Genomic DNA, 12,319 nt, shown 5'->3' on the forward strand with positions numbered 1-12,319 from the left:
TACGCATGCAAGGTTTAAGCTCATTTATATCCAAGCAAAGTTGCCACGATTCAAGGGAGATTTGGTGCCATCTGCATGCAAACTGACATCCCAACGCTAGCTTGTTTTTCTGCCAATTAAGATAATAAAGGAAAAATGTACTTATTTATTTTTGAAGGATCTAAAGAAACTTTAGATCGCAAGTTTCAGTTTTGTTTAATTTTCTAAAACGAGAAGTAAAGATGGTATTGTCTCAATGGGAATACAGCTGTGCTTCTTCAACAGAAAGTAAAGAAGTAAAAGAATTGTTTATGCAAAGAAACAATACGGCAAATTTTTACCACCAATGCGCTTTTGATCGTAAAATTCACGACCTTTTGGATATGTGTCAAGGGAAAAGCAGTTCAACCACATGTCCTTCACTTGCCACTAGACTATCATAATCAAGAACCTGCCGGTGGACCAGGAAATGACATTATACCTTAAGATTGGAAAAAACAAACTTATAGAATGAATCAACCTCAGATCAGCAGGAAAAACAAGGACCATTGCTGGGAGTGTAAATGCAGGGATATGACCCAGCCAGATGAGCTTAATGAAGCGGGGAACAAATGGTTTGATGAATTTTTTTTGGATCATTAAGTCCTTTGTGGAAGAAAAATTTGAGCATAATATACAAGTTATTATGAAAGATGGACACTTCTTTTGCGGTTCGGATCAGTGCGGAAGTGATGTTAAGCTGTACGGCCCTGGTCAGAGTGTAATTTTTAATACAGCTGGTCATACTTTGCTCTGGTAGCTACTAGGAATTTCACGCATTGAAGTTGCGGACGGGGCAACAAGGACCGTCATGGCTGATGACAAGGTAATAGGATATCGTGAACGCGAGTTTGTACTTACAAGAGATGCTGGGGTGAGAGTCCTAATACGGATAGTGCAACAATGGCGTTTTCCATTTTGAAGTGTATCAGTCACAGACGGTACTTGAATTATAAAAAAAATTCTGTTTGTTCGATTTCAAATAAACATTGTAATCAAAATACAACAAGCGACATCTATGAATATAATCCAGAGCTATTGCAGCTAAGTTTTCTTGTTTGTGGTTAATGGGATAAGGCTATTGTATTGTTTTGAGGTTATCCTCACATTGATTTATACCCTGTTTTTGTTGCACGAAGTCGACCAAAAAAAGACCTTGCCTACCCCAAAACACCGACTTAATGCTGTGAAAGTCTGTTCAATCTTCTAATTTCAGTGGCAACTGGTACAAAGATGACTACAACATTAAAACAGCAGTAAACTCTTGGCTATTGGAAACGGTGGCCAGATGAAGACTTTACTTTAAAATAAGTTGAGAATTATAATAAGTGTTTGGAAAAACTTGGTAACTATGTCAAAAATTGAATGTATTCTGGAAATATATTTACTTTATTGAAATTATCTTTCGCTGTGTACATATGCTCAAACGGAAAATACTTAAAACACGTCTCATATATTCAAACTTTAGTAGTTTGACTGAAAACTGCTGAACGGAACTTAAAATATATCAGGGGATTTATTACAATTCAATAGAAGCAACATCAACTATCCCTTCTCTCACTAGGCTGGGTCTATTGGTCCAATGAGTGGTCATGTTGCCAATGTTGCCGATGCCAATATAGAGGAAACGAAAAATTTCAACCATATAGTTACTCATATGCATGGGTAGAATGACCCTGAAAGCTCAAGATCAATTTGGTTTGATGCCTAGATATCCTACTTCCTTTGGCATGAGTATACCTTTTTTGAGTTAGCGTAAATTCATTTGAAAAATACTGCTCAATCAAGTGAAAATGGGAGTTTACGGAGTAGTTGGGAAACTTTTTGAGCGTGTTAGGGTGGATAGGCTCTCTAGAAGTGCTTTTAGAAACCCATATTTTGATTTAGATTTTGTGTTGTGCCTGACATTCATAGACAAACGGAGACTTACCTTCCAGTGGCTTCAGTAACTTGATATTCTCACTAATAACAAGAATTCATTAATAGAATGAGAAAGACTTATAAACGTGTAAAAAAAGAAATCGAAAACTCAAAATACAAAAAGAAGCCAAAAACATCCAAAATATCAAGGGATGACTTAATTTTCAAATAGGAGATTGTGTTTCCATAAAAAATGAAACAAAAGCCGACGGGTAAAAGCTTCTGATCGATATTCTGGACCTTACAGAATAGTTAAAAAGTATGACTATAATGTTATATTTCAATTCATAAACCCTAAATCTGGAAAAACCTATAAGACTCGTATTAGTCATAAAAAGAGAGAAATTCTAAGAAGCATGGACCCCATGTCCTGCAACGTCAGAATCCTCCAATCCTCCAATGTTGCATCGGCAACATTAGCAACATGACCACTCATTCGACCAATGTACACAGCCCAGTGAGAGAAGGGATAGTTGATGTTGCTTCTATGGAATTTTAATAAATCCCCTGAAATATTTTAAGTTCCGTTCAGCAGTTTTCAGTCAAATTACTAAAGTTTGAATATATGAGGCGAGTTTTAACTATTTTTCGTTTGGGCATATGTACAAGAAGCATGGACCCCATGTCCTGCAGCGTCAGAATACTCCAATGATGAAATTAAAATCACCCCAATCAATATTAAACGAACTAAAACCTTTTATTTTTAAACAAGGATATCTTGAGAGTAGTACTGAAGAGGAAGAATTTCCCCGAATTATTAACAATGACAAATATGATTGCTCCCAAAGATAGAACCTTCATAATACGAAAACGCAAAAGAGAACGATTCATCTTCAAGCAAAGAGTCGGAAGAATTGGACAATACCATTTCCCTGAAAACCCAATTTTTTCTCGATAGAATGTCAATTCCTTACCCCCAAAACGCTTCCCAGACGACATGGCAACCCATATCACACCCATAGATAGACCCCTAACATTATATGATGAATTAAATAAGTCTATACAAACTCTCGGTGACCAAAAATCAGAACAAGTCAATCAACCCCAAAGAAACATTGTGAGAGGCCATAGACTTGATAAATTACCCAATTAAGACAAGACTAAGTTCATTTGGAGCAAACCCGTTCACCAGTGAACAACAGATTTTATTGAAGTTTTAGAAATAGACTGTTTTCATATTAGACTGCATTGTAGTTAGGCTGCTCAAACAAAATGTTGATAGAATCCATGTTTCTGATGAGGCTTCATTATTTTTTTTTATACGTAGGAACTGCTGCACTGATTCCTGCGCATTCTAAGACCTGGAAAGATCTTGGACTCACTGACTAAAAATTGGTGTTTTCTAATGGCTTTTACCAATTTTCGCCATCTCATGTAAAGTAAATATTTTGTTTCCAAGCAGATAAGTGGATTGCAAAATTTTAATTGATACTAAAGTTGACAATTTTGTTTAGTTCAATTGTACTTGTATCATCTCTTACCACTGCTTTTATTTGCTTTCCTTGCTATGAACGTTGGAAAATGGTCCAGTAATGGAAAAGATAAATAACTTGAAAAGACTAAACTTTTGTTAGGATGTGAAGGTAGTTTATTGGCAAAAATTCTACCATCAGCTGTTTTTACAAACTACATATCTTTTATTGGATGTATATCAGGTTCATCTGCTCTTTAAATAGATCAACATTTAAAAATATTTGCAAAAAAAGTTTTTAAAGAAGACAGGTCTACTTGTCCTCTTTCTAAAGATGAGAATGATGATTCGGTGCATTGCTTTACCCGGTTCCTGGGATTTCTACGTAGAGATAGGGAAAGTCGAAAAAACGGAGTCAATACTTCCAAAATATCATAAAAAGTACGGTTCCACAGTTTATCACTAGAACAGCAAGGTATAAGGAAAAAAGGTTATTAAAAGGAAATCGTATTTTATTGATTAAACAAAGAGTTCCATTCTAATATTAATTTGAAGAGCAGAGATCGCCGATATGCGTTTATATTATTTGTGCTTCTTTGTGCACATGGTCGTCCTTGGCTTTAACTACAATTTATCTTTACATTTTCTTGCCTGGGACCCAAAAGGTGGTTTTACTTCTCCTTTAACCGGAGCTAATAGGGTATAAGAGGAAGTGAAAATCTATAGTACATGCAAAATCGCTCTTAGATTTGGTGGTAGCCGGAAAAAAATTAACTGCAACACCCTCTCCCACCTCAACGATAACAAAAAAGCCAAATCAAAGTGAAAAGTTGATCAACTTCCCTCCAATCCAAATAGAAACGTAGAAGCGGTTAAGATGTTTTAGGCCTGAAAAACATAAATATGCATAAGAGCGTTTGAGGTAGAGAAATTATGTCACATTTGCATCCCGATAGAAATATTTCTCTCATTGATAACGGAAAAGGAGGTTTCCTATTGTTTCCTTCTTTACAATAATATTAAAAATTTGGCTGGAGGCGAGAAATCAATATCTGAACTAAGAAAAATGCAATTTTCTTTTTGACGCTTGTCAAAACTATCTTAAGAGCTTGCGCCATTTTGAGGTAATGCACGATTTTGGAAATTTCAACGAGGTGAAAAATACTTTGTTTCAATACGCACCAGAAAAAAGAAAACTAAGTAAAGACTCTGTTAAAAAACGACCCAAGACATCCCTCGTTTTTCAAACTGGTGGCTAAAACTGGATACCATAGACCGATAAGACAATGTATGTTAGTATTGGTTTCAACATAAATTTGCAAGTTTTACGTAAATATTATTAGGAAGCACAAATTGGTCCTATGACCTCTCTAGTGTCCTCTTGTTCCTCTTTGTACCATTACTTTTTCCTTACGGGAAGGCAGGTGAATCTTTCCTTGTTCAAAGCAAAATCGTGCAAGTAGGCTCAATCTGTTGTATTGAAGGCATAGAATGGGTTGTTGATATCTCCAACACCTCCTCTTCTTCTCTATACCTGTGCTGCGTGTAGCCGGGCTAAAATTTCTCGTTTTATAATAAGTAAGAAGCTTTCAGTTTAATTTTTACTACATCTCTTAAAACAAATCTGGGACACTGAGTAAATAGTAGGAACAGGAAATTCACAAAAATTTTATATCACATAAGGTAACATTTTCCACTTTTTAGCTAAAACTAAAACCAGTTAGGGATGAAAAATGATTGGACTTACCAATGTCCAAAATAAAGCACAATTATTTTCTGCTTTAATTTGAAGGTTTAAAAAAGCGCAAAATAGTGGAACAAATGAATCTAATTTCTTAGATTCAAATTTGATTATTTTTTTCGTGAGTATTTCGTGAGCATTATTATATTCAAAGCCTTGGAGAATAAAGCAAAAGGAATGAAAAAAAGTCGTAAATATTCAGAATTTGAAACCTAGAAATTTTTGAGTATAAATCCCACAATATCCTTTTAATAATTTAGGATACAAGAAAATTTAATATGCATTGAAAACTATAATTTCTTTGAAATTATTCCGTTTATGAAAGGGGCTGCTCCATTCTCAACGCCCTACTCTTCAATCTAAAGTTTGGCTCTTTTACTCAATTCTACTTTATTAAATAGTGAAAAGTGAAAATCCATTTTATGGGAACAGGAAATTCAAAATAATTTTTTAGCAAATGAGGTAACATTTTCCATTTTTTATCTAAAATAAAAACCATATGTTAGGGATAAAAAATGTTTGGACTTACCAATGTCCTAAACAAAGTGCAATTATTTTGTTCTTTATTTTGAAGGTTTAAAAAAGCGCAAAATAGTGGAAAAAATGACAAACCTAACTTAAACAAGTGACATTTTATTAAATTTCTTTGATTCGTATTTATTTTTTTTGTGAGTATTTCGTGAGCAGTAATATATTCGAAGCCTTGGAGAATATAGCAAAAGGAATGAAAACAAAAGTAGTAAATATTCATAATTTGAATCAACGCCCAGCTCTTTACTCTAAAACTTGACTCTTTCTCTCAATTCCACTTTATTAAACACTAAAAAAGTAAAAACCCTTTTTATAGTTTCGTTTACAATTGAGCCAGGTCGCTCCATACTACAGTTTTTACCAAGAACTGTTTGATAAATACGAATATTTCGTGTCCAATTCAAAATCTTCTGCAACGCCACTTGATTGCGGTTTATTTTCTGTAAATTGTGTCGAATCTTTCCAATGGCTTGGGATCAGTATTTGCAAATCACTTACGTTATTTCATTTCCGGGTATTGAGTGATGTTAACGAGAAGCTTAAACGGGGGTACGCGAAAATTGTCTCCAATAGGGGGAGACATAAGAGAAAAGCACTGCCTAATTTGCACTCAAGTTTTTGTGACCATTCAGTTTTGTTCCCAGCAGGCCTTCATATCTTTTTTTCGACCAGGAAATATTAGCGATATTAGAATTATGTATTTTGATATTGCAAGTAATTATTGTATGTATTTTAAGTTTTTTTTTTTAGACAATGCAGCCGTCTTCAAGAGAATATTTTCGCCACCTTAGGTGTTAACAACCTTCTTCTCCGAGTAACCATAGAGCATTGAGTGTACTATTTATTTATTTGTGTTGATATTAAACGTATTTTTTTCTCTTTTCTTGTATTATTTCAATTGAACTCAATGTACAGAAACAATGAGGAAGTCAAGAGTAGAATAAACCATTACGAGGCAGCAAAACTGAATTTATGATTTGTAAAAGTTTTAGATTAACCAAACCAAAAAACACCAATCTGAACAATAAAAGATATTAGTAGAAAACTGAATAAACATAGAAGAACAGTAATTGCTTACAAATAACATGACTTAAAGAGTGTTAGTTGGAGTAGGCTTCAAACACGTTATTTATAATGATGCAAATTTGATTATAGGAAGGCGATTTGGGATAATTTTAGTTAATTTCTTTTGAATGATATAGTGTTCATACTATAAGATTTTTTACAAAAAATATTAATTTTGCTTTAAGTAATTTTAAGAATTTAATATAACAAGAAACATTAGAATCAACTGAAATACAAACCCATGGTCCTTAGTTCAAAAAAGGATTGAGATTGTGGAATAAAGGTTTATTTTCAAAATGGAAACCTTATAGACATGCCTCACAAAGTCACATAATATTGAGAAATTATCGAAAAGTAAATAAATATGAATTTCGGAAGAAACAAATATGAGATCAAAAGCAAAAGAGATATCAAGGATCAAAAGCAAAACAAGATGGCTGGAAGAACTTTAGTGAGAATAGAGGAACTTCAGACAATTGAAAACTATTCCTAAAATTATTAAGTCTATAGAACCTGCAATTATACTTAATCATATCACTAAAGATTATTGTTTAATAAGAACATCAACTAAAGGTACAGGCAAAGTAATTTTACAGAAGTGGTTGGGTAAAGATGAAGTTACTTACAAAAATGCCTAATGTAATGACAAACATATGTGAAGAGCAAAGCAACAAGTAGTTAGCATACTAGGTTGAAGGCATTAATAGAATTATGATAAAGTGGGCTGATTCCTAAATATACTAGGAAATAATTTATGTTTATATTTCTAGATAAAGGAGATGAAAAGTGGATAGATAAGGGGACATAAATTCCGGACCAGATTTATTTTGCGCTCAAATTTATGTTAAATCTGCGGGAACATGATTCGGATGTATGAATCGTCAAAAGATTACATAAAATATTTAGGATTTCCGGAATTTATGTCCCCTTATCTATCCACTTTTCATCTCTTTTACCGTTGATTTTTGAATTTAAAAAAGAGGGAATAGTTGTGGGAAAAGTCAAAGTCAAAAAATATTTTCTGTAATCTTTTGACGATTTATACATCCGAATCATGTTCCCGCAGATTTAACATAAATTTGAGCGCAAAATAAATCTGGTCCGGAATTTATGTCCCCTTATCTATCCACTTTTCATCTCTTTTACCTAGAAATATGAACATAAATTATTTCCTGCTGGTTGGTACCTAAAATTTTTTCAAAGTTATTTACATTACCATACGAGCAACGCATAAGGCCTATTTCTAAATAGCGTTCCCAGCACCTTGCAGGGACTCTTAAAACTCTACTGGTATAATTTATTTAGCTCTAAATAGTCAGGCAATCCAAATAATTTGCACAGATGGAGTGCAAAACAGAAGAAATGACAAAAAAGGGACAAAAAGAAAAAAAAACATTATAACGTGAACAAGATGTTTTAAAAAAAATGATAGTGAAGTACCAGGGGAACTTCATGATTCGTTAAAGGACTTTGTTTTCTTGTTCATAAGCAAACTGGTCCCTAGGGATTCATCAAGTCAATTTTATTTACCTTTGGTAGAGGATGGGGGTATGAGCTGAACACCTTCAAAACAAAAGCTTAATGCCGACCTTCACCCAAAACAGAATATTGTTGTACATCACGCTCTTCTCCGGTGGATGCTGGCCAACGGTCTAAAAGTCAAAAAGATGCATAGAGTCCTCCAGTTTGATCAAAAGCCATATATGAAGACGTTTATTGACACCTTGCAACTGACCCAAAAGAATATGCCCGAATCATTGCAGATCCTAATTTCACATTCTTCACGATCATAGACTCCAATAGGGTTCTTTTAAATGGAAAATTTGAAATATTAGAAATTTTGAAGAAAATTATGCAGGAATAATATTAAAATGTGGGTAATCTCCAATGGCAGAGGGAGGGAAAAGTTAAAGTTTATAAAGGGAATCCAGATTTACTAGTGTTAAAAGTTAAAACTGAAAATATTTCAAACGGTTTATCAAATAGTAAGTACAATAGCTCTGGAATACTACACCAACTGGGACGAGTCCACTATAATAACTGGGACGACTCCATTATAAACGGAGGAGTCCGTTTTAATATATTATTCGTTAATCTAGTGCAATATATTATGTATTTACAGAGAACCCCAAATCCAAGATTTGGCCTACAAAGTAATGGTGATCTTACAACTGAAGGTCTAATCCTTGGTGATGCTGGACAATGAGTTGCTCTACTGGCAACCATGTGTATCTAGTTCATAGTCTCTCTGGTTTATGTAAGTGCTTTCCAATGACCCCTGGAAATTATTTTTCCATTGGTTTGGCCTTCTGCTCCTGAAAATATATGATTTTGATTTGCAATTAAATTGTGATTCTGCTGTATCAATGTTTATATGACTGGTATAAATTTTTAATGTTTATATAAATCATAAAGAAAATCATGCTGGAATATTACTGCAATTTGAGTAAGCTCCAATGGCAGGGGGAGGGAAAAGTTAAAGCTTAGAAAGGGAATGCAGAATCACTATTGTTAAAAGTTAAAACTGAAAATATTTTAGACAATTTATCAACTGGTAGCCACAATAGCTCTCGAATACAACACCAACTAGGAAAAGTCCACTAACCCCTGGTGATGCTGGACAATGTGTTGCTCTACTGGCAACTGTGTATATCTAGCTCATAGTCTCTCTGGTTTATGTAAGTGCTTTCCAATGACACCTGAAAATTATTTTACCATTGGTTTGGGCTTCTGCTCCTGGAAATATATATTTTTGATTTGCAATTAAATTGTAATTCTGCTGTATCAATGTTTATATACCTGGTATAAATTTTTAATGTTTATATTAATAGCATGTCTTTTCTTAAATATCCTTCTTTATATTGTTTTGAATAGCCCGGAGGAGGCAGATGGAGCTTCTTCCCATCTCAAGACTTGGCAAAAATGTCACCTCTGTCTATACTACAGAAACCACAGAAAGGCGGCACAAAATGTCAACCCTCTTCCGGTAACCCTCAAATAGCACTTTTCCATATAGATGATATAAATCAACTGTAGCTCTCTCCGAGCTAGCAACCATCAAAAAAGAAACACTCAACAAGTACATAACACTTAAAGCTAACTATACTACAAGACATTTCTACAGCAAATGTTCAGAATATCAAGCCCAATGCCATGATTATCTACCATTATACAACAATAAAAAAAGCACTTATATCCTATTAGAAAAAAAGTTTGCAGAAAGATATGTTCTTGAATCATTCTAGAACACAAACCAAAAAAGGTTTACAAACAAAGTTTAATGATTCAAAATATATTTTAACAAAGCCAAAATAGAATTTCTTTTACTATTAGCAATAATACTCTTTTTTAAATTATTTAGGAGCAGAGCTATAAAAAAAAGGCCAAAACACCTATAGAACTTAATGTATAGCAACAATGAAAAACATAAAAGTAGAATAAACCATGACGAGGCGGCAGAACTGAATTTATGATGTGAACACTTATTAAATTACCCAAACCGAGAAGGGCCAACCTGAACAGTTAAAGACATTAGTGAGATGACAAAGTTAAGATATATAATAATCATTATAAAGAAAATTATTGAGTCTGTCTAGAGAACAAACCTTGGATTTGAAAATGACTAAATTGAAGAATAAGGGGAGAAGGTCGATAAGTGCAAGAAGAAGTCAAGAACTGTAATAAAGATTTATCCAGCAAATCAATTTCATTTCGAGAAGAGAAGAAAATTTTGACTTATTAAACCAATGAATGTCTAAATTGCAAAATAAGGAATATAGAACTACAATATGAAAGAAAAATTAAGAACAATCTATAACTGATAATTCTTTGAAACAAATGAATTTAGATTAAAATAACAACTTAGAGAAGGCACAAACACCTAAGGGTCTGTGACAAGGAACAAAGCAACAAGTAGTTACAATAGTTAAGAAAACGACAGTTACAACGAGACAAAAACAAAATTGTGGAAAAGTACGAACTATACCAGATAATTTTAACACCAAAATGTCTGGTTAAAAGGCAAGCGGTACCGAGTTAGATTAAAAAGGCAAAAGCGAAAAACAGAAGGCGCCAAAGAAATTGAAGAAAACAGAATTTTGTTGTTAATAGACATGCCATAGGCAGAATCAGAACCAGATAAGAATGAAATTGAAGAAAAAAGAATAATTACGTTTCTTCAACTCATCCCAATCTTTGACACCAACAAACTATGGCAAAAACCGCACTGCAAACTATAGTAAATTAAAAATCATTGGGACCATTTCTACGAGTGAAAAGCAGCCACAAAGATTATTTTTAATTCAAAACTTGAATTCATGTTTTACTTTAAGTTCATTAAACGCGTGATGATGAAACCATCAATGATCTTAATATTTTCAGATTTAAAACCACAATATGAAAGAAAAAATAAGAACAATGTATAACTGGTAATTCTTTCAAACAAATAAAGTTTGAATAAAAAAAAAAAACTTAGAGAGGACACAAACACGTAAGGGTCCCTTACAAGGAACAAAGCAACAATTAGTTACAATAGTTACGAAACCGGCAGTTACAACGAGACAAAACAAAATTGTAGAAGACTACGAACTATACCAGATAATTTGAACAGCAAAATGTGTGGTTAAAAGATAAGCAGTACCGAGCAAAAGCGAGAAACAGAAGCCACCAAAGAAATTGAAGAAAAAAGAATTTTGGTGTTAATAGACATGCCATAGGGAGAATCAGAAAAAGATAAGAATGAAATTGAAGAAAAAAGAAAAATTGTATTTCAACAACTCATCCCAATCTTTGACACCAACAAACTATGGCAAAAACCGCACTGTAAACTACAGTAAATTAAAAATGATTTGGACCCTTCAACGTTGTAAGTATTCACTGTGGAGTCCTCCATTTCAACGAGTGAAAAGCAGCCACAGAGATAATTTATAATTCGTAACTTGAATTAATGTTTTACTTTAAGTTCATTCAACGTGTGATGTGTAAACCATCAATAATCTTAATATTTTCAGATTCAAAACTACTGAAATTTTTTTTCAGAAAATGAAATTTAGAGAGATGTCAATCATAAAGCCTTGAATATATTTTATAACCAACTTACCATAACTAAATGTACTTTTTAGAACCCAGTGAAGCTGTTAAAGACAACATTGCACATCCATTCATTTATGGAGTCTCTCTCGTGACCTAATGGAGCTCTTTCAAGAAAAATTGCGAGACAAAAACCATCTATGCAAAAAGTTATGTGAAAAAGTGACAAGAAAAGGATGGTGTCAACCAGTCTAGTGATTCACTAAGACAGCAATCTCATGTATAAGGCAACCGACAATAAGGTTCAATTGCCGCACAAGCCACAAGACTTTTTGACAATTTTTTTGTATTGTTTTTGGTTTTTTTAAATAAATTATCTCTATATAATGAATGAAAGCCTACCACGTCGCTGTGGAGACCACCGGCAAAGCAGCAACCCAACCATAAATATTAACAAAAAGAAATATTCCAAAAACAATTTTGCGCAAGGAATACATTCAAATAGCAATAAAGTCGAATAACCTTCTATAATTTGTACTGCAATGCGAGTGGAGGGACGCATGAGTGGTGTGGTTGCAACAAAAACTTCGCAATTACTGTGGCTA

Source organism: Artemia franciscana, unplaced genomic scaffold, assembly GCF_032884065.1.
Source record: "Artemia franciscana unplaced genomic scaffold, ASM3288406v1 PGA_scaffold_1178, whole genome shotgun sequence".
Taxonomy (NCBI): Eukaryota; Metazoa; Arthropoda; class Branchiopoda; order Anostraca; family Artemiidae; genus Artemia; species Artemia franciscana.